The sequence below is a fragment of the Lytechinus variegatus genome, chromosome 13, assembly GCF_018143015.1.
Source record: "Lytechinus variegatus isolate NC3 chromosome 13, Lvar_3.0, whole genome shotgun sequence".
NCBI lineage: Eukaryota > Metazoa > Echinodermata > Echinoidea > Temnopleuroida > Toxopneustidae > Lytechinus > Lytechinus variegatus.
In genome coordinates, this window is record NC_054752.1 from 32,658,295 (window position 1) to 32,661,823 (window position 3,529).

General features: G+C 37.2%; 1 non-coding gene across 1 annotated transcript; it reads left to right on the forward strand.

Moving 5' to 3' along the window:
• The first annotated feature begins 2,090 nt into the window (after positions 1-2,090).
• Positions 2,091-2,162, forward strand: TRNAG-UCC. The gene has a single exon. It is a non-coding gene; the product is annotated as a tRNA-Gly (tRNA).
• Positions 2,163-3,529: the final 1,367 nt, after the last annotated feature.

Sequence of the window (3,529 nt, forward strand, 5' to 3'; positions counted from 1 at the left end):
CTTTGATTTCCTCAAAATTAACTGAAAGGAGGGGAAACTTCAGACCAAGCCCTGATCTACATCATATAATGCACGTACAGCATTCCCCCCCCCCCGTTTTCTGGATGTTCAGTCCATCTCCTTTATAAAATATGCATGGTTATCATATTTTTAACATAAAAATGTTTTGCCTTGTGATTTTAACGTTGCATACAGCATTAAATTGAAAATATAATGTAAAAAAGTGAAATATGTGATATTCTCCCATAGAGCCGTGTGTTATAAATCCGCGCTCTTGCCCTCTTTAAGATGGCGGCCGCCCCGAACATGGATTCACAGCAATTTGATGAAGTCCGCCCTCTAGTGTCAATAATATACATCTCTATGGCTAGCTGCCTCATGCACGCATGCCCGTTCCATAGGGGTGCATATGCACGTACTCACACGCTGGCGATCCGTGCCAAGGACCCCCGTTTTCACAAAATTGTAGTTCAGGAGCCCGTTCCGAGCACCCTCCTTTTTACAATAAGCCCGCTCCAAGGCCCCCGTTTTTTGTCTCGCCCGCGGCACACCCCTACCAATAAGCCAGTTCGTAGTTCCTTTTTGCGCATGATCAAAAGATTCTACGCATGATCAGAGGAAGGTCATTTGTACTAAAGTGACATGGTGGTTTAAAATCTAATGAGATAGGCACCAACTTTTATGTCTTGATTATTCATATATTCTTTTGAATAGTGGTATCCATTTACATCCACACAAAAAACCAATACGTCCACGAACGACTGGTATTTCACAGTTTGCCAAGTACATTGTGCCACATGCTATGATATGCATTCAAAGTAGGAATGCAACAAATACCTCCATAAAGTGTTCATTGGTGCACCTGGTCTATTCAATTTCTTCATCCTGCTATGTAAGGCAAGCTTACGTCATATCTTGCTTTGAAATCTGCCTATCATAATGAAAGAAATGAAAGGTCATTTGACCAAAATTGTCCATGAAGTAACTACGAACTGGTCTATTGTTGGTCGAGCGCCCCCCCTCCACCCCCGGGTGCAGGGGTAAATTGGTCGATGTGAAAACATGTGGGGGTATATCACGCTTATAATGGAATTTGGTCGTAGATCATATTCTGTATCGCTTTCCCGATATCCCTTTTCGTTCTGTATAAAGACCCTTGGACCATTATCGTATGTATTTAGTCATTGTAGACCTTTTATATCGGAAAGCTGAAGACCCCGACCAAAGATCAATCCATTCCACGTTTCTGAGCAGTGGGTTTATATACTACATTTGACCTTGTGATCGTGAATTTTACCTTTTGATATTCCGTTTTTCGTTGTATCTTTAACACATTACCAGTTTTATTACGACTGGTTCACTGCAACCATCGTGCCTGTGGGAATCTACAGGTAGGACTATATGGTTTGCCAATGCTGTACATAACACATAAAAATATCAATAAAATATCACTTTTTGTGACTATAATTACTAATTTCCATACAGTCGCAATATATATTTCATTACTAACTTGGGAATATTTTTTTGTATTCATCAGAACGCTAAAAAACTTGAATTTTGGGCATATTTTTGTGTACGCCCATTATCGGTGCAAGACAATTTTCATTTTTCAATCTCTATTTTTTATTAAGAAAAAAATAATTATAGAATTAAATTTAAATAAGAGCCAAGTCATGATGAATAGCTGTAATGAAAACTGACAGTGTAAGAAAATCAAGCATTTGTCCCATAGAAAAAGAGAAAATAAGCCAAAATTGCCACCCTTATTTTGCCACACATGGAGATTTAACTGAAAACAAGGTTATATAACAACCTTGTTCATTGAATGAGTGTTTTATACCTACTCGTTAGTTTATCTTACAACTAGTTAAAACAAAGTATCGTTGTTTATATAAATAAACTCTAATACAAACTAATTTCTGTCGTTAATTCACAAGACATACCTGCTTCTGTCGAAAGTTAAACGTAAATTAATTTTGACAAACAGTAAATAATAGATGGAATACAGTGATAAAAAAAACTAAAAATAATCATAGTGGTTCAAAATCTCAGTCTTGGTTTGTTTGACGTATGGAAGTTGCACAAGAAAAGCGTTGGTGGTATAGTGGTTAGCATAGTTGCCTTCCAAGCAATTGACCCGGGTTCGATTCCCGGCCAACGCAATACTTTTTCCATATTATTTTGTTGCTTATCAGTCGAGATAGAGGGAGGGGGGAGGGTAACGGTGTCGGTGATGAAGATTAGTTTTATGAAAAGAAAGAAAAATCTTAACCGAAGGTTGGTGTTCAAGCCCACCCAGGAGCGAGATGTACTTAATGTTTTTGGTGCACATCTATTTATTTTTTTATTAGAAAAATAAATTATATGAAGCTACTTTGTACCTGTGTTTAATCGTTATATCATTTTCTTAAATTTAGAGCAATTGTGAAATATACATGTATATCAGAATAGAAAGTTATTTTCATCCATTTCATTCATTTTTTTCCCAAGTCACAACATATTTAAATACAAGAGTTGCCCAAAACTGTTGTACATGTATAATTTCTCACAATTTCTCATAATTTCTCACATTTTCTCATATACATATCTGTAGAGAAAGAGAGATTTTGGTTGCAAAAGGGGTAAGGTCCACTTCGGACCATTCCACGAAATCAAGTTTTATATTCTCACTTATTGCAATACTCATATGAGAAACTAAATTTTCACGATGATATTGCAAAAAGAGAGGACCAGTCTACATGTACTACCCCCTCTGTAGTCCGTACCCCTCTCTCAAGCTTTCATGTCTCTGCTCGTCTCCCTTCCTTCAGACACACCTCTCTCATAAGTTTCCCATGCAATATCGCCCTCTTAAAAAAAATCGGCGTAGTCATTTTTCTCTCTTTATTTCTTTTCTACCGCCCTCTTCTGTATTTCTTTTCAACGTTTGCACATTAACTGGGCGTTGTGGCGTGCGCCTGTAATCCAAGCTGTGGGGGAAGTTACAAATTGATGCAGAGGTTCGAGCCCTGGTCACGTCTTTCGGGTGACGTTAAAGGTCGGTCCCAGACGTAAATAATCATATCTGATTGATACACGTCTGACAAAACTCAAATACACACACACACACCGAAAGTTCGAGCACTAATCAAGAAACAGAAAAAATATATATTAGACAAAATATAAATACAATAGAGAGAAAGAGGGAAATTGATTTTTTTGGTGTCTGATTATAATTGTTTAATAGTTGCTGGTTAAATGATCACATCAATGTGACCGATGTAGTTTTTCTCCTTAGTTTCGCATGTGGCTTACATTAATAAAAACATAGATTAATTGCAAACCTACAATCTAACAAACACTCGTAGATATTCCAGGTACTGGCGAAAAGTTCAAGCGGTGCATCAAACGAGGATAGCTTTTATCAAACGTTTATATACCTCGATTTTCTTTGAACTTGAATACAAGAGGACAGGTTTAATTGAGGCTTATAACGTCTTCATCTATTCAAGCACTGCAATATATCTGTTTAATCCGTGTCGTGCTTCTT